Here is a 27,012-nt window from a genome sequence, read left to right as displayed (position 1 = left end):
TTAGTGGTGAGTCATTGGATTTGCTTTATAATAAATTTAAAAAAGTCGAATGCCAAAAAAGAAATGTATTTTGCATTCTTACACTGAAAGCCAAGTAAAATGGCGTCTGTATGCAAGAGTATAGATACTGTTTGGATGTCATGTTTTTTATTATAAGATGGGCACAACTGAGGCATCCGCATCCCTCCTTTCTATTGTGTTAGGACCCATTGTATTTGATATAAATGTTTTATTTTATTTATTGAATCTCCATTACAGTTGCATTGTGACAACACCTCACTGTGATTTGTGCATCGCTGTTCTGGAATTATTTGTAACATCTAGACACAGAGACAGATCTAATGTGTGTATGCTAAATACATTCTATCTCTTTGTGTCAACAGTGGCCATGTCTGTTGTGGTCCTGCAGTCCAGTTGGTCTCACGTATTTGTTGGAGAGACCATCACTCTCAAGTGTGAGATAGAGGGGAGAGGAGACATCGACTGGAATTATGAATGGCAGACACCTAGATCATATCCATACGGACAAGAAACCCAAGATGAAGTCAGGATCCACTCTGCAACCAGGGCTGACAGTGGAGACTACAGGTGTAAAGGCCGTCCCCAAAATGACCTGCAGTCTTCAACAGGGTGGAGTGATGCTGTCACACTGACTGTGTCTGGTAAGTGAGCATACACATCTCTTGTGTATAAGAAAATACAGCCTTCAGGCATGCATGACTATCAATATCTTAGACATTTGTGTCATGTAAAATATCAAGCAATGTTTTAACGCAGATACATGTTCTTTCCAACAGACAAACCCAAGCCTGTTCTGAGTGTGTCTCCTCCATGGTTGAGTCCTGGAGCCTCAGTGACTCTGAGCTGTGTAGTTAAAGAATCATCTGCAGACTGGAGGTTCTACTGGTACAGAGCTGTTCCTCAACCATCACCCAACTCCTACACTTATGAGATCTTACCTGGTAGCCTCCATGGGACTGTAGAAGGTTCCTACATCATTCATGCTCCTACAGGCACAGGAGGATATGTGTGTAAAGCTGGGATAGGAGACCCAGTTTATCACACCTGGGACAGTGAACAACAGTTGGTGTGGTCTGGTGGTGAGTGTGACCCCTACAGGACAGTCCCACTGACTGATTTATTGATTGATTGATTGATTCACTCTCTGTTTATTACTTCCTCAGTTTTCTTCTTTTGTATTTCGTATTTCTCTTACATTCTGTCTCTTTTTCTATGTCATTATATCTCTGCTCTTTGTTTGACCTCTGACCCTGTGTTGTGTTTTAGATGTTCATTCTCCAGCTTCTCTCACAGTGAGTTCTAACAGAACTCAACACTTCAGCTCTGAGTCTGTCTCACTGAGCTGTGAGGGAAAATATACTGAATGGAAAGTGAAGAGCAACAATGATCGATTTAAAGTGTCTTCACAAAGCTATGGGTCAATGACCAGATATACATGGAACGTCCACAGCAATAACCTCATCAGTGGAGTGTACTGGTGTGAGTCTGGATTGGGAGAGTACAGCAATGCTGTCAACATCACAGTATACAGTGAGTTCAGTTACTTCATTCTCTACCTACAGTAACAACACTGCAGCATCAACTCAATACAGTAGTCTACTCTTGACCCATCTGCGACCTCCACCTCTGCTGTAGCTTTGCAGTCACTGAAGTTTCGAAACTGTGGTCAAATTAAACAACGGGAGAAATAACCTTTATATCAGCCAGCTTTGAATTTAACTTGGAGGCGTGTTCCATATCGGCTGATCAGGAATGGGCCTCTATGTTAAATGCCTGATTAGACAGTTTGTTTAAACCCGTTGTTTAAATTGATAGAATGCTCAAAAGAAGTTATGTATTTGAATGTTTTGCCAGCCGCCAAATGCCAGTTGCCATGTAACCAAATCTCTTTTTTTCCCCCTTTTTCTTCCTTTTATTTGTTATCTGTTTTACAGGTGGTTCTGTCATCCTGGTGAGTCCTGTTCACCCTGTGACTGAGGGACAGTCTGTCACTCTTCAATGCAAACACAGAGCAGACTCTCTGTCCAACATGGAATTCTATAGAAATGGAGAACTGGTCCAAGATGAACCCAATGGAGAGATGATCATAGCTGCTGTATCTAAGTCTGATGAGGGATTCTACAAGTGTAGATATTCTGGAGGAGAATCACTACGGAGCTGGATGGCAGTGACATGTGAGTAAACTGGAAACCATGTAGGCCTACCTTTGATTGTTTGTTCTAGTACTTTTTTTGCACGCACGTACAAATCAATTAGGTAAACTTTTAAATATAAGGTTTGTTAGGAGCTGGCCGCATTAAGCAAAAAAACTATCCGCATGTTAGAATCACAAACAAAGTTGTTCTCACAGGGGGATAATCAACTAATGTAAAATGTGTTTTATTAATAACTTATCTATATTTCTTTAAAATGCTATTTTCATTGTGATTGCCATCATAGTGTCTCCACCTTCAATGTCAACTCCACCTTCAGTGAGTGGATCTGCTCCACCTTCAGTGAGTGGATCTGCTCCACCTTCAGTGAGTGTACCTGTGGAACAGAGTTCTCCAGTGGGGTTGATTGTAGGACTTGTTGTTGTGATTCTACTGACCATCCTGCTGCTCCTGCTGTGGCGATACACAACATCTAAAGGTGAGAAACATTGAAATAAAAACTCACTCAGTGAAAGTATCCTCCAGCAGTATGTTGTGCCACTAAACAGCCAACACATTCACAGGACTGTCTTACAGTGTAAAACACTATTTAACATATTTTACTCTTTTTATTCCAGGTCCATGTTGTGTCAGGTATGTAAAGCTCTGTTTCCACTGTCTGCTGATGACTCTCCTGCTTTGTGTCATCTGTGCTTGCACTAGCGCCTCCTACAGGTTGTTCAGGGCATCTGTTTAGCAGGGAGTCGAGCTGGGAAGGATTGAGTTCCTCTGAATGTGTTTGATCCTCCTGGTGAAACTAACTGTCTGGTTAAAATAACTGCCTGGTTAAAATAACTGTCTGGTTAAAATAACTGTCTGGTTAAACACTGTCTGGTTAAAATAACTGACTGGTTAAAATAACTGACTGGTTAAAATAACTGACTGGTTAAAATAACTGTCTGGTTAAAATAACCGTCTGGTTAAAATAACCGCCTGGTTAAAATAACCGCCTGGTTAAAATAACCGTCTGGTTAAAATAACTGCCTGGTTAAAATAACTGTCTGGTTAAAATAACTGGTTAAAATGACTGTCTGGTTAAAATAACTGGTTAAAATAACTGCCTGGTTAAAATAACTGTCTAGTGACTCCTTGAGTTTAGCAGGAGACATGTGGTTGTCAGTGTGAGGGCAGCTTCTCAACCTTAAAGCTTGTAAAACCTAACTTCAGCAGTTTGACAGACAGCGAGCTAAAGCAATGGACTTGCATGAGCGTGCAACTTATGACTTAATGTTGTGCGTGTAAGCATGTTTGTGTGTATGTGGAAACATCTCCTGCTACATGTTTATCTTGAAACAGATCCACCAAGTCCCAGGGAACCAATCAGAACCCAGCAGCAGACCAGAGGTCCAACCAGAGAGCAGGTCCAGATGATGGACACACCCCACATCAGCATGGTCAGCCTTTCAGCCATTTCTGCTTTGATAATCAATCAGTCAGTCAGTCAGTCAGTCAGTCAGTCAGTCAGTCAGTCAGTCAGTCAGTCAGTCAGTCAGTCATTCAATCAATCAATCAATCACACAACACACAACAAGCAAAGCCATATGAAAAATGTGTAATATCACTTATGTGTTCTGCTTGAAGCCATTTAAAACTAACAGACAGTATACATCCTGACAGTCATCTGAACCACAGTAACATGAACTGAACTGATCAAGTCTTCCAACCCCTCTCAAGCAGCTGAAGAATGTACTTTATAATAACACATTGTTATTTAAATATTTTCAAAGAGGGTGCGGATAAAAAAATTACATAATTATAGAGATGAATTAGGTGGATATTATGTGAATCAGTCATTCATGGATGTCTGGTTCCTTCTTTCAGACGCGCCTGCAGCTGAGTCCAGTGATGCAACATATTCACGACTTGAACTCAAATATATGGGCAAGGAAAAGAAGGGTGAGCAAATAAACACAGTTCACACTGGCTGTTTTATGAATGGGATTTAATGTTGTCATTCATACACATGAGACACGATGCATTGTGTGTGAGTGAACAGCTGTGTCTCCCTAACAGAGTACATGTGTAAAGGTAACTAGCTAAACATAAATCCGCAAGAACTGAATTGATCAGAGAAGGTGGCACTATCACCTCTTAAGCAAGCAAGGGCTTTAAAGCATCTGAAAATGCACTTCATGATAGGCTATGCTTATTTAATCAGAAATGTATGGATGTCTGTGATATTTCAGAACCTGCAGCTGAGTCCAGTGATGCAGCATATTCACAAATTGAACTCAAACATATGGGCAAGGAAAAGAATGGTGAGCAAACAAAATAAAAATCAATACAACATATGATTAATATGAATGTTATTGAGTGCATATTAGTGGTTGATTTGAACACAAGGAGTTCCATGTGTGTGTGATGTTGTTATTCATGCTCAATAACACAATTGACACTTTGTAACTGCAGTCTGCATTTCACCTTCCTTTGTCATTGTTCACAACAGACATAATGTAGGTCTACTAACTATCACACTGTCCATCACATGAAGACTACAGTAGGACAGCTGTCATCATAACAGTGTACAATCATTTGTAGCGACTTAAAAATGCAAACGTTCTAACAATCAAAGGCCTTCAAGCCTACAGTAGCATACCATACTGATATTGTTTGCTTATTTGAATGTTGATTTTAAGACACGGATCTGTTTGATTTTAAGACTTATAGAGATGAATGTGGTGGAGATTATTTTAATTTGTAATTTAATTTATGCATGTCTATGGTTCTGTATTTCAGATGAAACTGCAGCAGAGTCCAGTGATGGGACATATTCAAGGCTTGAACTCAAATATATGGGCAAGGAAAAGAAGGGTGAGCAAACAAGCTGCATGAAATGTATATGACTTATGATCTACGTGGATGTTATGTAGAACTAGTGGTTGATTTCAACACAGCTAAGTCATGCTTCACACTTTGTAGGATGCAACATTTGTACATTTGTATTTACTGTATAAGGCTCTTTTTGTATTTGTAATCAACTAAAAGTTATAGACTGGTCTTACATATATAATGCTTTGACTTGTGTGTTGTGTTGTGTTGTAGAACCAGATGTGACCTACGCCCAGGTTGACCACCAAAACAAAGAGCAGAATAAGAAAGGTAGGTGAAATGTTTATCTGCTTATTGGCAAATCAAAATATGATAGCAGTTTGTGATCATTGCAATTGTTGCAACTGTTGTATTGCAATGTAATGATATAGTAGCCTAACACTAGCTTTGAAAAAAAAAACAGGCAGACAGATTTATATGGTTCCAGTAATCAGATTAAGGACAAACATACTGTGAATTCAAATACACTACTTATAATGTCTGTTAACATGTTCTGCGTAACTGTTTTCCATTCACTGAATCAGCAGCTCCAGAGAAAACTTAAGACACCATTTATTCTCAGGTCAAACCTGGAACATCGCTTGGTAAGATTATTTTCTTTCTTTCTTTCATTCTTTCATTCTTTCTTTCTTTCTTTCTTTCTTTCTTTCTTTCTTTCTTTCTTATCTTATTGAATGACAGTCAGTATATCTGGGTTTAAGTTTATAAAGTTATGATGTTGTTTTGTTCCAGGATGATAATGAAGATGTCAGTAGAACATGGTGAAGACAAGACAACATGGAAGAAGCAGAGTTGTGTTTTTATCCACACTGATATTATGAGTCCTACACACTGGATCTCATTTAAATCAATGTAACAGTGTTAAAGGCTCTGACATTTTGTCTTTCCCACACAATCATTTGAATATTTTGGATTTGGACTGTCAGCCCTTCATTATAGAACAATAACTCACAATGCAATATGAATACTGCCCGACCAATCAAAACATACAGTAGAACCAGTATCTATGTAGGCTATTGTTTGTGCTATTTTTCCATTGGCTAAACACAATTAGGCTATATTAGTTTCATACACTCACTCTACTGGCAGGAACTGCTCACACACAACTCTTGAATATAGAGCAGAAATGGCAGCTGTATTTTAGGCTATTCTGTTTTTGTCAGTGTAAATGCAATGTATATATTTTCTTGGTAGGCCTACCTAATATGACTGAGGTACTGGTAATATGTATTGGCCCATGAGACGTTAACAACAGTATTTGTCAGGGTTGTTACCAGGAGAAATCCTAGATTGATGCTGTAGAAAGGGATATTGTATTGTAGCGCCAGTTTATCTCTCAAACATTTCTGATATTGTTGTTGGCAAAGAAATAATAATATAAATATTTCTGTCTATGAGAGATTAGTCATACTGTGATGTAGCCTATAACTCATTTAGCGTAAGACTCTGATTATGTAGCATTGCCTTTCTGTAGGCGATGCATTTGATTCCATTCAGTATATATTTTTGTATTACTTTTCTTGTTATAGTTGTAAATACATCTAATCTACGTTTGACAAGCACATACAGTAATTAGAGAGAGAGAGAGAGAGAGAGAGAGAGAGAGAGAGAGAGAGAGAGAGAGAGAGAGAGAGAGAGAGAGAGAGAGAGCTTTGTCACATTCAAATTTGAATAATATTGCCTTGGATCATTGCAATTTATTCAGCTATTAAATGAGCAGCTTTAGCAATTTTACATTTTTGTTCAGTTGTATTCTGCCTTTTACTATTAATAAAAAAGAATCCAAAGATCTAAATAAAAATTTACTCCAAGACTGAATTCTATTACTTTCTGTAGTTGACTTGACTTGGCTTTGCTATAGAAGACACTGGGAAGAGTAGCATAACGTTGAGATCATCAAATATTGACTGAATTGTATCAGATTTTTTTCCCTTTTGTCAAATCAGTTGTCAGTATTTTAGCTTTTCATGGTTTAGTAGAGGAGCCTATCAATTTTTGTAATTTTGGAATGATAATTGTTGGAGACATGTATATCTTCATTCTTGGGGTTCTCACAATGCCAAAAAAACATGTCTTCAATTTTTCTTTTTGGGTTTAGCATGTGTAATTAGCATAATTAGCCAATTAATTGCCAAACACAGTAAATTGCAATAACTTTGCTTCTGGGTAACTTATAAAGGTGATCTAAGAGTCTAAGTCCATGTTTGTGAGGTCCAGAAACTCATCTGTTACCATTGTGAAGTCATACAACCTTTCCTAATTAGCATAATTAGCATACATTATGCAAAAACGAGGTGAAAATAAGCAAATTGCTGCATTTCTTTGTTTTAGTCAACTTTGAAAGCTTCTCACAGACTCTAAGATGTATGTTTACAAGTCCAGGAATTATTATTATCCTATACATGAATCATGCAACCTTTTGTCTGTGTAATACTTATGTAATAATCACACCGAAACCAGAAATAGCTATATTTCTTTATATATCCCTCATATAAAATAAAGAACAGTATGAGAAATGGTCACAGAATTATCAGATTGTTTATACTAATATGTACAGAAAGTTATGTAAACACATTTAAATAGAAGGGTCTCCATCTTCGTCGTCGTCATCGTCAATCCCCAACAGTTGTGCCTTGCTTACATTACAACACACCTCTTCATCTTCCCCACACATGCACATCTCGGAGCAGTTCAAATTTTGAGATCGACAAGAACAATGTGACATGCACTGGGATTTCTTGCAGCCACATTTGATCAGTTGAGTAATGGTGGCTGGAGCTGGGGGATCCTGTGTTGTGACTGGCACCAGATGATCTCCCTCAGCCTCCCATCCATATTCAGTTGCTGGTGGCATCTTTGGGTTAGGTACGTGGTCCTGATACCATACCATTGCCTGGTAATGGGCACGGGCAATGGCTTGATGTAATGCTCTTTGTGTAGGTGGCAGCTTCTCTGCTTATAATCCACCGTTTGTCAGCCTTCTGATTGGTCCCTGAGACTCCCTGACTGGCCAACCAGAAAAAACCATTCACTTTTTGCTATCGGGGGTGGAGTTTGTGCAGTGGAGAATGTTGCTTCAGGCTTTCAACAACTGTCCGCACTGCGCGTCTAGTACGGCCACGCGAGGTGATCGCGATTTCGCTCAATATAATGAATAAGCTTCAACAAACTAGTTCACATGGACCTTATCAATATAACTAAGAGTTACGATTGGGTACATATATTTTAAATGGGCAGAATTACGAAAGCCAGCCTATTATGTGAGGAGAACTATAATCTGGCTGTCATCTTCCTACCCAAGATGCACTGCGCTTTCTCTTTCTATTTCTATTCTCTCTCTGATCCAGAGGATTAAACTAATTAAAACATATATTTTCGGGGGAAAACTACTGTTTTGCTATGTAATTACTGTACCTTTTTCTTCCCTTTTTATTAATATCACGTAGATGTGTTTTTTTGGGTACTTTATATAGCTGTAATGAGGCTATGAAAAAAAGAAAAATCCCATCCATTTCCACTATAAAAGAATCTGCAATGGTGATTCTGTCCCACTGGGATTAAACAAATTAAAACATATATTTTTGGGGAAACCCCCTGTTTTGCAATGTAACTACTGTACCTTTGTCTTCCCTTTTTATTAATATCACCTAGATGTTTTTCCTTTGGTACTTTAAATTGCAATAATGAGGCAATGAAAATACCCTCTCCCCCCATTCACTGCCACTATAAAAACAATCTGCCCAGGGTCATCTGTACCACCATAGTAACAGGGCAGAATGGGGCGGGATTTGCAAAGGGGAGAATTGTTTCTTTGTGAATAACCTCCACCTGAGTTCACCAACATCCACAAGATTTGTACCGGGCTCGTACAGCTGGCAAACAAATGCTTCAATCTTTTTTTTCTGTGTCAGAACTGAGCTTTTTTGAAGTACTTAGAGTAGCAAATGCAGATACCACCTCCACAGGACACCGGTTTAGGGCTTGCCAACAGGTTAACTTTCCCTTTCCAGCAAAATGGCCTGTCTGGTCAGCTCCAGTGAAGGCATGGAACCCTGGTAAGACTGAAGTCCTCGTTTCACCCAGTGCCTGCACTACTGGCTCCAGTGAGATGATACGTTTTTTGTTTCCCACACCGGTGATGAAATAGGTGTCCTTGCACAGCTGATTGTACCGTCGGATTGCAAGAACAAAGACATCAGTGTCCGGGGACTCAATGTAGAGCTGTGTTGCCCCTCTTCGGACAGCATCCAGGCTGTGCAGGATTATCCTTGTGTCAGCCTCTTCCTGTGAGCTGTGGAGATGTTTTACATCAATATAGTTTGAGTGGACATCTTGCCTTGACGTGATTCTGAAAACGTTGGGTTTCCCCTGGAAGTGTTGGAGGGCTTTCTTAGCAGACAGTCAGCTCATCTTTGGTGTGGACACCTGACAAGAACTGTTTTTCAGACACCTTCCCTATCGGTGTGTTGTCTTCCACATGATAAGTGGTAGGGGGCTTGCCACCCTGGCGTCGCATACGCGTGGCCTCCTTCAGTGAAGATGCAATATCATAGCGGTCAAATACTACATGGGTCTCACTATGTTCTTTGGTCTTCCTGTCCAGTAGGGCTATGAAGTGGTCAGCCCACTGGGAACATATCTTGATCCATGATGGCTTTCCCATTGCCTCTACCAATGCCATTCCATCTATGACACTTACACTCTTAGATGGCAGGGGACAACTGTCAGTGGCAGCACTCTGTGGTTGCTGATCAACACCAACGTCACCAGTCCTCTTCTCATTCTGCAGCTCCTCGAGAATGGTCATGAGCTTGCTCTTGTCTGTGCAGGGCCGAAGCTCACCAGTCACTGTGAAGAGAGCATGTGGTTTGGCAGTGAACTTGTGCTGGCCAATGGCAAAGAATGACCTGTCATCCTTCAATTCCACCACCTGGTCAGCGAGCTTGTGTTTCACAACTTTTCCTGCACTCTTCCACATCTTCAGTTGAACCTTTTTCATTCTGGCCTGGGACACTGACTTCATTTTTGTTAATGCACGCTTTCACAAAAGCAACATAGTTCGGCTGGCCAATTTCGTCTTGGCTGCATACATCTTTCTCCACGTGGGGTGGCATCACAACTTTTGTGATGATATTGGCTGCCTTGTCCAATGTCCATACAGCAATGGACAAGTCATGGTTTTCCTTTTGTGTAGCTGTTTGTGTGCCAGCCATCTGGCATGCTTCTTCAGCAAGTCTACTCAGCTCTGGTGCGACCAGAGAAGAACCTTTCCCTAGCACTAGCATTCTGAGTAATGCCCACAAAGCCTCCAGTGACCTTCATGATGCGATTGTGATGTGTCCACGCAGCATCATTCAGGTGTTTTCAAAAACTATGATTATCTTTATCAGCTGTGATCCCTCACAGCTGAAGCACAGTTGCTTGACTAATTATGACAAGAATTAATCTATCTATCCTAACAGAAAAAGAAACAGGTAATTTCCTACTTTCAGACTAATTAATAAATCATGTATGCAGATTATACTAATGACAAAAGGTTGCATTTACTTACATCAGGATAGGAATTTCTGGACTTGTAAACATACTCAATTAGTCAATAAGAGTCTCAGATTATCTCTCCAAAGTCAGCTAAATGTGAAAAATGAAACGAATTCCTGATTTTCAACTCGTTTTTGCATAATTTAAGCTGATTATGCTAATTATGAAAGGTTGTATGACTTCACAATGGTAACATATGAATTTCTGGACCTCACAAACATGGACTTAGACTCTTAGATCACCTTTATAAGCTACCTAGAAGCAAAGTTATTGCCATTTCCCATTTTTGGCAATTAATTGGCTAATTATGCTAATTACACATGCTAAACCCAAAAAGAAAAATTGAAGACATGTTTTGTTGGCATTGTGAGAACCCCAAGAATGAAGATATACATGTCTCCAACAATTATCATTCCAAAATTACAACCAGCAGAATCACTTGATTGGCTCCCCCACTAGTTGGCACATCATAGTCGTAGATAAAACTACATGGGTTTGGTGCATGCGCCATTTTGCAGTCCATTGGTTAATAAGATTAACCCTGGACAGACAGAGAGAAACTCAACCTCCATGTGTCAAGTTGTGTGTATGTCTGGAGTGTGTCTGTCTACATATCGGACACACACACGCACGTCTGTCTGTCTGTCTGTTCAACTGTCTAGACGATGACATCATCAGCCTCTCTTTCAGAGCCTCATCATCTCTAAGAGGAAGTGAATGGCAGTGGAATCAGGATGAAACCTTGACCAAAGTAGAGCTTCAAGCCTCATGATACATACAGTACATACATTCATACACATCTTAACATAGCAGACAAGCAGGATCAAATAAAGTGTTTTCGTCACAAAGTGAACTCCCACAAACTCTAAGTGAGTGACAGCTGTTTGCAAGAGGAACAAGATGAGATGAGGGAGGAGGGTAGCGCTGGGAGTGAGAGGAGGGGCTGCTACATGCAAGTGGACAAAGTGCGTGCGTGTGTGCGTGCGTGCGTGCGTGCGTGCGTGCGCGCGTGCGCGTGCATGTGGAGCACTACATCATGCACTACATCATGGGCAACATGCGGCCCCCACCTTCACTTAATGTGGCCCACAGGTTAATATCGGAATAGTGATATAGGCTATTATATTAATTCCGCATGCAAAACAGGACCTCCTTTAATTAGTCTACTTTAGTCCATATTAGGCTAGTAGTTTTTGATGGCTAGTATTAAAATTGTACTCTTTTTATGTCCAACTTATTTGTAATAAAGTTCATATTGTAAGTATAACTAAATAACGAACATGCCGCATTGCGACACGTTTAGCGCTTGTAGACTGGCTATTTTTAGCGACTTATTTGTGACAGTAGAATGATGGAGTGGGACATCAATTTACGAAATAAGTTACGTTCACATATGGAGATAAGAGGTTTCTGTCAACAGCAACAATATGCAATGTGGCCCCCTGGAGTGAGTGTGGAAATACAGTGGCCCCCTCTATCATCAAAGTTGCCCAACCCTGCACTACATTGTAGCCACATACTACTCTGCAACACACTACCATCAACATGACTCCACTACACTTCCATCCACTGTGTACAGTACAATATTACTGTAGGTTTGACTTTGCACTTTTACTACATTCTAATATTGATCATAGCAAAAATATTACAATGCACTAATGTATCAGATATAAATCTTGTTTATATTTTAGATGTGTCTTCTACACAACAGTGTAGCAACACAAGGCCTGTCAGAACAAACCACAACAGGAAGTACAGCCAACCACACTTCCTCTCAGACTGTTCTGATGAAAATGAAAAAAGAAAGAAAAAAATAAACGAAGAAGCAGAAGTAGAAGACGAGGGGGCAGGGCTTGTCACACACACGGCAGACTTCAATATACTCTGGCAGTGTTTCTCAAAGTGGGGTTCGGGGAGCCCCATGGGTCCTTCAGGAGGTTCCAGGGAGTCCCCAGCTAAATGTGTTATTAATATTGCATAACAGTCTGTTCAAACACTTCAACCATATATGTTGAGCCTTAAAAAAAAAAGAACTACAAAAACGATGTACAATTGCATGCCACACCACCACGGTGCGATGAGTTTTGAGCTTGTAGATCTGCTATTTTGATTGTTTTTTAGTTTTTAGTTTTTCTAATGGGGTCTTTCCTTGTAACAAAATCTTTTCAGATGGGGGACCATGCACAGCCTAATGCAACGGGTCTTTGGCATGAAAACGTTTAAGAACCACTAAGGAACAACTCACTGAATAGTGAAAACAAAGTTTTAAACTAATCATTGTGAATGTAATCAAGAACAAACAAACAAGCATCCAGAGACCAGAACAGAGGTGTGTGTTCAGGACATTGTTCTAATGATCATTAGACTCACCATTAGAACAATAATAACCCTCCTAACTCCCAGGTCAGAGTTCAGAGTTTGAATGAATGTAGAACTGTGTGCATGATATCATTTCCAGCAAATTAAAAAAGTGTTTTATCTTATCCAAAAATCCCCTCTCTCACACTTATACTGTACCAGTGTGCCAATGATTAACATCCACTTTTGCACAATAACTTCCTTTTAAGTGACAACAGCCTATAGGCCTAGATAACACAACACTGTGACCACTCTCTCTCTCAGTCTCAGCAGTATTGGTGTGAATAGGTAGTAGAACAGTTCTTCAGAAGTCGTTCATCACTGGACAGGATGGGTCACATGTGTCTTTGTGTTCTCTGTAAGTATATATCACTATTATTACTAGTAGCTCTCTCTGTTGAACTGTTATTAGAACCATTTAAATGAAGAAATGTTGTGTCTGTATGGAGTTTAAATGCAGTGAATTGCTTCAGTTGAATCAATGTTGTTTTATCTGGGATCTTGACCCATGTTTTCACATTGCTGTCCATTTATCATGCCAATATTCATATTATCTTGTGGTAAGTTATTGAAATTATAAAATTATAAAAATTGTTAAGAGTCTCAACGATGGCAACAAAAATAACAGACCAAAATACAACAGTGATGATGCAACTATACAGTACAGAGACACCCTCTAGTGTCTGTTCCTCATACCACCATTTATATTTGGTGAAACCATGTTTTACACTTTGAAAGATTATGATTATATATAGCCACCTATACCAACTGCAAAACACAGATTGATGACATCAGGGATCTCCATAAATGGGCATAAAAGAGATTCTGTTGGTGTGGTTCCCCTGACATCACAGTGACAGATACGATCAAGATGTGACGGTTCTGATACTAAACGGCGACCTACAGTCACAATTACACAACCAGCCCATGAAGCATTGAATTCATGGAGATGATTTAGTTTATGTCACATTCTTACTGTAAGTGAATAATGTGATGACAGGGTCATCTGTCAATAGGAGTCTCGGTAGGAGACTCCACCGATCATCATATTATTGGATCAGGAATGCAACAAACACAAAACAATCTCGGTGAATTCAAGGCTTTATGAGGTGTGTAACTGATAGATAACAAGTCATGTTTTGGGTGAAACACTCCTTTAATGACATCCTTTATGAAAAGTTTTCAACATTTTATTCACAGCACTGTGGCCACAACACAAATAAAAGTTATTTCGCAATAATTTGCTAAATAATGTTGATTAACAATATCGCTCAGCTATCCTGTCTATTTTGCTCAAGCATCATTAACTTAATACAAAATTGATTGTTATTGTTGATCAACTGTAGCTGTCTGGTGTTGGTGTTGTGCTCATTGAAAATAATCAAAATGCTTATGTTGCACCCCACAGTTAGTATCAGCCATGAACCAGCGACAACAGCCCTGCTAATCGGGCTCAGCCCTATTAGCACGACTGGTTGTGCGTTGGACTGGCGAGTGGGAGTCCCGGGTTCAATCCCCGCTTCCGCGTATCACTACATCTGGCGTTGTCGGCAGGATGAGGAGCGTATGCCCTTGTGAGGAGGAACAGTGCCACGTCGTGTGCGGTGGTCCGCGGCGTGATGTGTGAAGCGCGAGGGCGCGCTCCAAAAGACCTGGGGTGTGAATGTAGCACCCCACAGTTAGTATCAGCCATGAACCAGCGACAACAGCCCTGCTAATCGAGCTCAGCCCTATTAGCACGACTGGTTGTGCATTGGACTGGCGAGTGGGAGTCCCGGGTTCAATCCCCGCTTCCACGTATTACTACACTTGGTTTGATAACCTTTCATCAAATGTTTTTCAGTGCTGAGCAGCTTGCTCTCCATTGGACACAGTCAAGGTGAAGATTGATTTATTCTCTTTTATGCACTTTACTTTTTCTACTCTGTTTATTTACACTTTTGAATGAATATATCCCAGGCAAATGCTATTACTAAGTCAATAGTTTAAAGGGAAGGTACATTCCACTGATAATGAAATCTACAAAGTGTATCTTTCATCATCCAGTCCACACACTTTCTCCATGAAGAGTCTGTTGTAGTTTAAACGTTGTCTTCTTAATGTGAACAACAGATAAACCAAAGGCCATGCACCAAACTGACACGTTCAATAACTGTCGATATCGAAATACTAAATGTTATTAGACTTTTATATCTTTTTTAGTTCAGTTTATAATAAAATAAAACTTCTGGGCATACAGTACAGACAGATCTACGTATAAGTGGTAATTTTATATGCTAATTTATATTTCTTAATAGTGGCCAGGTCTGTTGTGGTCCTGCAGCCCAATTGGTCTCACATATTCAGTGGAGAGAACATCACTCTCAAGTGTGAGATAGAGGGGAGAGGAGACACCGACTGGAATTATGGATGGTATACAACCAGATCAACTCCATTGGGACAAGAAAACCAAGCTGAATTCAGGATCACCAATGTGCGTAAGACTCACGGTGGAGAGTACAGCTGTAAAGGCCATCCCAAAAATGATCTGCAGTCTTCAACAAAGTGGAGTGATGCTGTTACACTGACTGTGTCATGTAAGCCACAATATACATTATTTGATTTATGTAAAACAAGGGAATGACAATTGGAAAGGGAATTAATTTTGTGCTGCCTCCAGGCATTGCATTAAGCATTAATACATCAATATATTTATTTACAATGTTTTTTTTTTAATCCAGAGACATTTGTTTTCCAACAGCCAAACCCAAGCCTGTCCTGAGTGTGTCTCCTCAATGGTTGAGTTCTGGAGCCTCAGTGACTCTGAGCTGTGAAGTTAAAGAATCATCTGCAGACTGGAGGTTCTACTGGTACAGAGCTGTTCCTACACCATCACCCAACTCCTACACTTATGAGCTCTTACCTGGTAGCCTCCATGGGACTGTAGAAGGTTCCTACATCATTCATGGTCCTACAGGCACAGGAGGATATGTGTGTAAAGCTGGGAGAGGAGACCCAGTTTATTACACTGAGAACAGTGAACCTCAGTTTGTGTGGTCTGGTGGTGAGTGTGATATTCTAAACAACCTACAGTACAAATCGACTGTCTGTCTGTCTGTCTGTCTGTCTGTCTGTCTGTCTGTCTGTCTGTCTGTCTGTCTGTCTGTCTGTCTCTCACTCTTCCTCATTGTGTTTCAGATCTTTATTCTTCAGCTTCTCTCACAGTGAGTTCTAACAGAACTCAACACTTCACCTCTGAGTCTGTCTCACTGAGCTGTGAGGGAAACTCTACTGAATGGAAAGTGAAGAGGTTCACCGATCGACTGAAATTGTTTACAGTTACACCTAGCAGGGAGTCAATGACCAGATATACATGGGATGTTGGCAGGTTTAACCTCTTCAGTGGAGTGTACTGGTGTGAGTCTGGATTGGGAGAGTACAGCAATGCTGTCAACATCACAGTACACAGTGAGTTCAGTTAGCGGTACTTCATGCACTACCTAACAACTCATTTGTTCAGTGTGAATCCTAACATTTGGACTGGTTTTATTTTAACTTGTTTTACAGGTGGTTCTGTCATCCTGGTGAGTCCTGTCCACCCTGTGACTGAGGGACATTCTGTCACTCTTCAATGCCAACACAGAGCAGACTCTTTGTCCAACGTGGAATTCTATAGAAATGAACAACTGGTCCAAACTAAAACCAATGGAGAGATGATCATACCTGCTGTATCTAAGTCTGATGAGGGATTCTACACGTGTAGATATTCGGGAGAGGAATCACCACAGAGCTGGATGGCAGTGACATGTGAGTATACAGATAACAAGTAAAACACCATAATGGTGAGTGGCGACTGTACGGGCATGATCAAATAATGTGTTTTTCTTTAATAAAGTGATATGAGGTCAATGAGGAGGCATTTATAAACAAACGTATGCAATTCAATTCATTTGAGTAACTGTCTGTAAAGCAGTGCTGTGTGACTGTCTACAGCCCTGATATTTTCACTTTCATCGCCATCATGTAGTGTCACATACTTCAGTGAGTGGATCTGCTCCACCTTCAGTGAGTGGATCTTCTCCACCTTCAGTGAGTGTACCTGTGGAACAGAGTTCTCCAGTGGGGTTGATTGTAGGACTTGTTGTTGTGATTCTACTGACCATCCTGCTGCTCCTGCTGTGGCGATACACAACATCTAAAGGTAAAATAGAGATTATATATTTTATAAAGAAATAAGTACACTGTGTTACTGAACAGCAGAGGACTGGCTTGCTGTGTAAACACTATTTGACATATTTTACTTTTTTGATTCCAGGTCTATGTTGTGTCAGGTATGTACAGTTCAGTTTCTAGGTTTGTCCTGCACTGACTTCTTATTGCTTGCCTGTTTTGTGTGGTCGACAAACAGCTATAGTTGTGCTCAACATTGAGAGACACTGTGCAAAAGCATTTGAACTGGATGGATTATTTTAACGCTTCGCTAATCAGCATAACAATCGTCAACTTACTGGTTTAAATGTGCAATATGTGATGTTTATTTTACAGGCCTGTTAACATTAACCTTTTGTCCTCGTATATGTCACTTGAAATGTCATCTTTAGGAGGTTATCACACTATTTTATAAGGAGAACAAATAAGTTGAGTTGAGAGAGGACTGAGCAACACTGACTGTGCATGTGTGTGCATGTGCGTACAAGTGTTTGTGCGTGTGTGTGTGTGTGTGTGTGTGTGTGTGTGTGTGTGTGTGTGTGTGTGTGTGTGTGTGTGTGTGTGTGTGTGTGTGTGTACATGGATGTGTCAGATAAGATAATCAACAAATTAACTCTGTTTACTTCATCTGGTTACTGCTCTGTGCCTGAATTCCTGAAACTGTACAGTACTTTATGATGCTTTACTGTATTAGTCGATGAACTATATGGTGGATCAGCTCTGTCTGTCTCATCTTACAACATGACCACAGCATATTTATTACTTTATGCTCCTAAATATCTATTTATCTTGAAATAGATCCATCAAGACCCAGGGAACCAATCAGAACTCAGCAGCAGACCAGAGGACCAACCAGAAAAGAAGTCCAGATGATGGACACACCCCACGTCAGCATGGTCAGTCTTTCAATCAATCAATCAATCAATCAATCAATCAATCAATCAATCAATCAATCAATCAATCAGCTGCTATAAAATAATGCCTGCTTAAGGGATGTTTCACTTTCAAATGTATTAAGAATTAAATATTATAAAAATTGAATCAAGCAAATTAAAAACAGTTCAGGGTGTTCATAAAAGCCTGATTAGATGATAAAATGCCCAAAAGCTTTTTTTATTTTTTTTAAGTGAAGTATCCCTTTAAGCAATGCCTGCTTTTTTCTAGCAAATACATTTAAAACAGATGTTAATGTGATTTAACTTGCTCTCTGCTTGAATCAATTTAAAACAATACAGAATATTTACTGATAGTTTCAACCAACTCATGAGAACCAAACATGAACTGAACTGATCAAGTCTACCAGAAGATGGCATCAACATCTATGCAATACAAGCCTCTCCTGCTATAATAAAGCAACTGATATTAATTAAGTGGAGATTGTTAAAGTTGGTAAGTAGATTCATGGATGGTGTGTTTTTGTTTTCTGTCAGACGAGCCTGCAGCAGAGTCCAGTGATGTGACATATTCACAGATTGAACTTAAATACTGGCCTCTGGACAAGAAAAAGAAGGGTGAGTGAACAAAATTCATGAAATTAATAAGACATGTGTTTAAGTTAATGGACTGTACAGAATGGATGATTTTAACAGAGCTCACACTGGGTGTGTACGAGTGGGTTCATGTATGTGCTCCGTTTTTGGCCTGTCTATTGTTCTTAAATACCATTAGTCCAACCGCCCGTTATCCTTAAAACAAATGTTGATGGTTCTGAAGTTCCTTTGCTCCAAATTCAGCATCCGTCTGTCAAGCAATCAAAGATTTTCAAGTGACTGAAAATACTACCTTTAAAGTAAAAGTTAGATTTGACAGATTAATTGGAGATGTTATGGATGTCTGTTTTTTTTTTTTTTTTTTCAGACAAACCAGCAGCTGAGTCCAGTGATGTGACATATTCACAGATTGAACTCAACATTGGCAAGGAAAAGAAGGGTGAGTGAATATGAAATATGATGTGTAACTCTGATGTCCTATAGCTGGGATTCAAGACAAATTCATACCACTCACCCAAGACACAATCCCTGATTGGCATGGGGAGAATGCCTTTATGAGCTTCAGGCAGTACTACTAGTCAACCAATAGGTGTCCTACCTGACACCACCCTGCACTATACATATTTCTAACTCTGTATTAATTAATTTTAAAAGTTAGGCATTGTTAAAATATACATTTATTAATTCAAATAAACAATTGCAGTGCTAAGGTTTGGCTAGATAATCATATAAAATCACACCTAGAGTGAGCGGTGCTATCTAGGCAAGATGTAGGCCATATTTAGGCCAGATGTAGGCCATATGTAGGCCACGCTTCAGTTTACTTAGGCCTGGGACATTTTTGAACACATTTTTCCCACCAGTTTTGAACCGGACAAAGCCAGATAGATGTAGGAGTTCAGCTAGGAGCACTGCTCAAAAGAAAGACTTAGCAGAGAGTTTCCTCTAAACCTGCTGATCCACTTGATAGCTCTGTGTATTCTGAAATGAAGACTCAACCAGCGACAGGGTGTTTTGTGTGACATTTCCAAAGAAATGTGTTAAATCATCAATATAACTCCACTGTCTATGTAATGTGGAATAATGGTTTTGAATTGTGACTGTGGCTGGTGACTTTGTTTAATTTACCAGTTACTTCAATAGGAAGCCAGTCACTGGACAGAGGTTGTGCTGCTCTTATTCTTATTCTCGGGATAACTAAGATGACCTTCTGACATGTTTCTATTAGTGGAATTATTCAAGTGATCAACTAACAGTTGTAAACAGGTCTTTCATAAATAACGTTTTGCTCTGTTGTGTTGTAGAACCAGATGTGACCTACTCCCAGGTTTACCACCAAACCAAAGACAAAGACCAGAATAAGAAAGGTAGGTGCATGTGTATAATGCTATACAATGTGTCAATTCACAATATGCTGGGAGTTTTCCATGATAGATCATCTCAGAAAAATCAGTATGGTACTGTAGAAGTAATCACATTAAGAACCAACACACTGTGAATTCAAATACACTACTTATAATGTCTGTTAAGATTTTCTGTGTACATATTTTCCATTCACTGAATCAGCAGCTCCAGAGAAAACTGAAGACACCATTTATTCTCAGGTCAAACCTGGAACATCCCTTGGTAAGATCACTTTATTTATCTTAAAGCTACAGAGCTAATGCTGCTATAAGTAGTGCCCATTTAGACCTAATGCAGATTCTAAAAACACCTTCCTGACCTAAGTTTTCTGGATGAATGGATGAATGAATGAATGAATGAATGAATGAATGAATCCAAACACATAAGAGTTTCATTCAAAAACATTTCCAAAAACTATGTTGCTACCGGTATGTATATACAGCAACAGCTCATGTTCACAAAAAAGGTGTTCCCAGATTTAAAGGTATAACATATACAGTAGGTGTTCCATGTCTAAGCGGGTGTTGTGACCTCATAAAAGTTACTTCCACATCTTAATGAATGACAGTCAATGTATCTCTCGTTTAATTTTTTAAGTTGTATTGTTGTTATGTTCCAGGATGATAATGAAGATGTCAGTAGAACATGGTGAAGACAAGACAACATGGAAGAAGCAGAGTTGTATTTATATCCACACTGATATCAAACTGAAGTCAAACGCACAACTTGGATCCTATTTGAACTCATGCAACAGTCTTAGGGGCCATGTTCACAGAAAGCAATTTGTTTTACGGGCAGTGGGTAATTTTTTGTGCCTCTCACTACCGTGTTGTCTTATAACACAGATGACAGGATATTCAAACACTGCAGTGATACTGTAGGTTAGAGTGTAGAATAGAGCATAAAATGCTTTCTGTGGACAAGGGCCCTTATTAATTAGATTTTTGTATGACATTGTCGGTCAGCCCTTCATTACAGATCAACAATAACTGGCAGGCAGTGGGTTGTAAACTTTGAGGCTGGGTTGTTTACTGCCCCAACCTATCACATAGTAATTACTAATTTGGTGTTATTTTTCCTTTTTTTCCTCCATTGATTAAACCCAATGATAAGTTATACATGCTCACTCTACTGGAAGAAACTGGTCACACATAAAGCAAATGTGATGCACTGCACTGTATTATTCTTGTTACTTGATGTATTTGGTGGTACAGTTTAACTACCATGAGAAGTTAATATAGCAAGCAGTTTGGATATGGGTGCATTTCTAAGGGGTTTGCTTGGAGTAACTGGAGTATTTTGTTGTTGTTTTGTAAATTTGCTAATTCTTGAAAAAACATTCTATAATTTCATTCCATACATAGTTTAACCTGTGTACTTCTCTTAGTATAGTTGTCGATAAAGGATTATAATAATGAATAATACTCTACCAGATAGATAGATAGATATGTGTATAGTTAGATTTCATTTGTTTTTTTTACTGTAGGCTTGGTTTAGCTGCTTTATTTGTCACATTTCAGTTACATATATTTATATTGTTTTCTAGTGTTGCAAGTTATTTAGACATTGAATAAGAAGCTTTCGCATTGTATCATTTTTATGGGATTTATTGAGCTGTTTCCATTAATAAAAGACAAAAAAAATTACTCCAAGATTACATGTCTTCAGAGAAAACATATAGATTGTATATATATTCTTAAATGTTCATTCATTTCCATCCTAGTATACTGATTATACTGGTTATCAATTTTTTTTTTTTATTGCTGTCGTGCGTGGCTCAACTAATCTCAGAGGGTTGTGTAGATTATTTACACTGTAAAAAATCTAATTCAATGCTGTAAATTTTACAGCATTGATTTTTTCTTATTTTTTTGCACTCTATTCATATGACAAATGTTTCTTGATTAGGGTTCATGACATTTACTCTGATCATGCACTGTGTAAGTGTAACTGCACCTCTGCAACCTCTGCACGAGAACACTGTCAAAGAGAAAGAGATGCTCTAAACTACCAAAGCTGTTCCACCATCCTGCTACTAGACACTACAAAGTCATAATGCAGTAACTCCCTTACACTGATTGTACAACATTATTATTGTAGGTTTAACTTTACATTTTACTATTTCCTACATTCCAAAATGAATATAGCAAACATTACAATGCAATCATTTATCAGATGTAAATCTTGTTCACGTATTTTGGAACAAAAGGATATCACCAAGTCACAAGGCCAGTGTTATGAACAGTGACGATTTAAGAATCCACGGGCCCTGGCGCTTCTCCAAATCAAAGGGCCCCCCCGCCGCCGCCCGACCCGCCCGCCCGACCGCACGCAACCCCCCCCCCCCCCCCCCCCCCCCGTCGTGTGCGGGAGGAGTAGTCGCGCGCGCGGGGCAGTACTATCCCTGTTTGGGAGAAAGTGCGCTCTCTCACATTCATCGAATCGTATCGCCTCTCTGTGCATAGCGCAGCATAGCAGAGCACTTGGCCAGAGAGAGAGAGGGGGAGAGAGAAAGTGAGAGAGAGCATGAACCATAGTGAGAGAGAGAGTGTGTGCGTGGCTGCGTGCATAACGCTCACTGTGACTCACCACGTCTTCATAGACGTCTTCATAGAAATAACGATGCGAAAAAATATTTTTAATGCTTTATTTGATCTACACAGGGCCTTCCAGGCGGCGGGCCCTGGCGCTTAAGCACAGGTTAGTCCAATGGTTAGTCCGGCCCTGGTTATGAAGTGTTACTAAACCAGTAAGACTCCCTAATCTCCACAAATATCACAACCTCCACCTCTCACGTCATACGGGTAGCCATAGTTACACCTGGAATGTTGAATCTCCATATATGGAGATAACCTACGCATCACACAAAGTCTGACCTCACCAGCCCATACTTGGGCATGGACGACTTATATCTCCATATACGGAGATGGCCATATATGGAGATACGATGACATCACAGAGTCCACAGCTGATGATGTGGCGTGATGTCATACAATAAACAAACAAGCCCTATATACTGATGCGATACGATGACATCACAGAGTCCACAGCTGATGATGTGGCGTGATGTCATACAATAAACAAACAAGCCCTATATACTGATGCGGAGATATGAGCAGGGCAAAGGAGTGACGTGTGACGTGTGACCGACCGACGGACGGACGGACGGACGGCCGGTGGAGGTTTTCATAGTAAACTGCTCCCTGACGGTCGCAATAACATAGGGGCTGTAGTTACAAGACATGGCCAGTGGGTGGCTCTAGGTCACATAAATTGGGGCAAGGCAGTCAGACTCATCAGACTGTGTATTTGCTCTCCCTCACATCAACCTGTTCGGTGTAAAATATAGAACTGTATATAAGTATAAGTGTGTGTTTATTCATAATAATAGCCTATTATCAAGTTACTGAGGCAGTTGATAAGATTATCAAGTTAAGATTATCAAGTTGCAAGCCAGGCAGAGGAGAGATGATCAAACCACAACAGGATGCACATTGCACATCCAACCACACGTCACCAACTCTCTCTCATATTGTCTGTCCTATACTTACACAGCCCACAGAACTGCACTGTTTAATGGAGGTCACAGCTATATCTACACCACCCTGCTGCTTGTCACTACACTGAAAGACCTGAAAGACATCAGACCTGTATCACCTAACAACATGGCTGCTCTATACACCAGTGTTGTACCTGAAAGTCTATGAATGAAAAGTGCCTTGGATAAAGGCCTGCACTATTTAAATGCACCATTTACCATTTATGATGAAGTTATTTACAGGGGTGAATTCATTTTACTAAGTAATATGCCACCAAAATGTGGAATGCCCTGCCACCAGACATCATAAAGTGTGACTCTCCTTAAAATCCGACATAACACCAGTCTGCAATTTGCAAGTGGACCTGGACAACTATTCACAGTGCAGTGAAATGACGAGCATAACCAATTCTCATGTGTATATGTGGCCTGAAGTGTAACTGTTTGTATTTGTAACTTTGGGTGTCTTCCGAGCTTCCTAGCCAGTTCAAAAGCTCTATTATTAAACAACTGGCATAGTCAAAGTAGGCTATTTAGAGCATTTAGTAAGACCTTTCTTGGTCCTGGGTGTTACATACCGTAAATGCTCTAATAATATCCTATATTTAATAAAGAACCGGACCTGCTTTAATTTCCGGGTGCGCAATTGAATTAAGTAATTAAGAGCCAACGCTCCAATAAGAGCCTCCTTTTTCCTCTTTTTTTTACGTTACGTATCATTCAGGAGTACCTTTCTCCACTCTGTCTGACTGTCACTCACATCCCAAGCCAGCTGTTACGGTGATTTACCGTACACTGTCTACAAACTGCGCAGCGATATTTGGACGCCGCTCATTTCACGTTCCGTTTGGCAAAGACGGATGACTTTGGCAACTTACCGGGGCGCGTGCGTGTGCGTAGTCCTCGCGAACACGTGGATGACGGCCGCACATGAGATCTTTAGCGTGGAAGTTTAATCCAAACAGTAAATGAAGCTCAATGAAGCTAATGCGGCTATACTAGTATCCATGCTAGTATCCTGTGGTTCCTGTTTACCAGGGAGAGTCGCATCTGAATGACGAAACGAGCCGCTGAGCTTGATGGGAAATGTAGTGTTTTTTATTCCCCAGCAGTATGCTGTGTGGACTGTATTCTATTCTGATACACATTATGAGGAGCTGATTTTCAGTATGAATTGGTTAATGCAATACAATACAGCAGAATGTTATCTCTGTATGAGCCTTTCTATGATGATTTTCCAATAAAAACGCTTTTCTTTATAAATAACCTAATATATAATATATAATATTTATATTTTTTTCCAAAAATACGGTATCTAATAAAAAAATCTGATCTGAATCATTCTGATATTTTTGAGAAATAGGAATAAAAGCCTTGTCTCTTATACTGTCCTGCTTCCAACAAGAGCCTGGTGCCCGCTACTCTTGAGACAAATAATAGCCCGGGTTCCTATAAGAGAATTTACGGTAGTATGTTTGCATTTTCTTTTCCTATATAACACAACTGATCATAGCACTGCCTGCACACGCACACGCACACGCACACGCACACACACACACACACACACACACAGAAACATAATGTGCATGAATTCGGACACCCGCGCAATTATGCATGTGCATGCACACAGAAGCACTCATGCTGCGCACAGGCACGCACACACGGACGACGTACGCAGGCATGTACGCAAGGCGAGAGGAGGGCCAAGAGGGGGCCTGGCACCCTCAATTGCATATTCAGCCCCCAAAGTTTAAGTTTTATGTACATATTATTTCACTATATAAAAAATGGTGTGCCCCCTCGGCATTTTCCATCTGCCCCCTCAGCCATTTCCTCCTGGAGTTGAGCCTGCATGCACACACAAACAAACAAACAAACAAAACTGCACACACGATGCCATGTCAGCATCATCACCTCTCACTTCACACAGGTGTGATTTTTCTTTACACTTTTGAATGACCATGGATCAGTCTCATGATCACATCATTATCACTTGAATGCATGTATTTTCTTCTAAACCATAATAAACTATAATAATAAAACTATTTAGAATTGACTTATTAGATGTATACCTGCAATGAATCAGCTCCCATCTCGTCAATTTTCCAACAAACGAGGAAGGAAGAGCATTATCTTCAACCTATAAAACTCCCCAACAGCAGGTGCCAATACTGCTCCCGATTCTGCTACAACGGGGAAACATGGCACAGGCTGATTAAATACACTATTTAAACAGTTTTCCTGACCCTGAGGTAAACATTTTATGTGCTGGTGTTAGCTTTAAACATCTTTAGGTGTCTTGAACTACCTTTACTTTTTGGATACAATGTGGCAAAAAGGGTGATCTACGCGGCGGTGGACGGATTCCACCCCAGCCGGACTAACCCCAGACTATAGGACCTCATCTCAGAGCTAACAGTGGAGGGTGAGGTTCTATAAGGGGCTAGCTTTAAATAGGACTGCTGCTGTTGCTCCAACAAGCCAAGAGGAAGGCTTGCAGAGTGCGTCCGAGTTAAGGTCTGTGTGATCGTGACGCTCAGCCCCTGACAGGGGGGCCAGATACAGTAGGAGGGCTCTACAGTGGATCAGATCACTGAGCAGGAAATAGATTAATGCGAAACAGCCCTGCTTGGAAAGGGTGCGTTTGGTTGGCATTTGATTTATTCTTCCTGTAAGCTCGATTGTTTTCCCCTCACAACCAAAACACTCAGTCTTGAGGTGCACTTACCACTAAATATTGTACACAGAAGCCATGTTACTAGACTCTGTATTGCTAAGGTGGAGAAGGAAATAAGATGTCTTATTAAAGTAGAGTGGGAAATGGAAATGAACATATTGTTAGGTATTTTGTTGTGGTTTATATCATCTTTTTATCTATTGATGACTGACCACCATCTGACTCTATGGCCCAGCTTGTGACTGTGCCATGCTATAATGTCATGTACCGTACCCACAAGGTCTCTGTCTGGTAGAAATCAGGCCTCATCAACTGCCTGGAGCCTGTACCTAAACAATGAGAATTGTTTTGGTTTATAAGGCTCAGCCTGGGACATCTGGTGTCATCCAGACACCAGCAAGTATCTCTCCCACCAGGAACCTACTGTATATGGACTCTTTTCATTGTCATTTTTGGAAATATCCTAACTTTTGAAACGTCATCCATTGACTGACGAAATGACCATATTTACCGGTATACTCATGTCAAAACATCATTTGTCAGAGAGAGCACGAACCATTGAACCATTATTTCTGTACTGTACCTGTCTTGAATTCTCTCTCTCCATAGTAAACATTCCATTCTCACTCTGAATCACTCTCCTGTCTTATTTATTTGTGATGGATTATTGTATCTCATAGGGGAATAAGAAGGTGGTGTTGTTTACAAATAATATTTCTATCACATATCTACCCTCATTTACTGAATACACTGTGGTTAACGCTTTGTGAAGACAAC

Source organism: Nannobrachium achirus (assembly GCF_963921795.1).
Source record: "Nannobrachium achirus genome assembly, chromosome: 2".
In the NCBI taxonomy this organism is placed as follows: Eukaryota; Metazoa; Chordata; class Actinopteri; order Myctophiformes; family Myctophidae; genus Nannobrachium; species Nannobrachium achirus.
This window is presented reverse-complemented; position numbering follows the sequence as displayed.